This window comes from Kryptolebias marmoratus, linkage group LG2, assembly GCF_001649575.2.
Source record: "Kryptolebias marmoratus isolate JLee-2015 linkage group LG2, ASM164957v2, whole genome shotgun sequence".
Lineage (NCBI taxonomy): Eukaryota > Metazoa > Chordata > Actinopteri > Cyprinodontiformes > Rivulidae > Kryptolebias > Kryptolebias marmoratus.
Window position 1 is genome coordinate 37098552 of NC_051431.1, and position 348 is coordinate 37098899.

Sequence of the window (348 nt, forward strand, 5' to 3'; positions counted from 1 at the left end):
CCCACATGTAGGCGGAGGGAGGCTACCCTCTCGTTCACTGGGGTAAACCCCAACGTACAGGCACCAAGATGGGGGGCAACAAGTATGCCCACTCCTGTTCAGCGCCTCTCGCCGTGGGCAACTCCAGAGTGAAAGAGTGTCCAACCCCTCTCAAGGAGACTGGTTCCAGAGCCAGAGCCGTGTATTGAGGTGAGCCCGATTATTTCTAGCCGGAACCTCTCAACCTCACACACCAGCTCAGGCTCCTTCCCCACCAGAGAGGTGACATTCCACATCCCAAGAGCCAGCTTCTGAGCCAGCAGCTGATCCTCGGCCGTAAGCTTAGCCGAGGATCAGACTGCCAAGGTC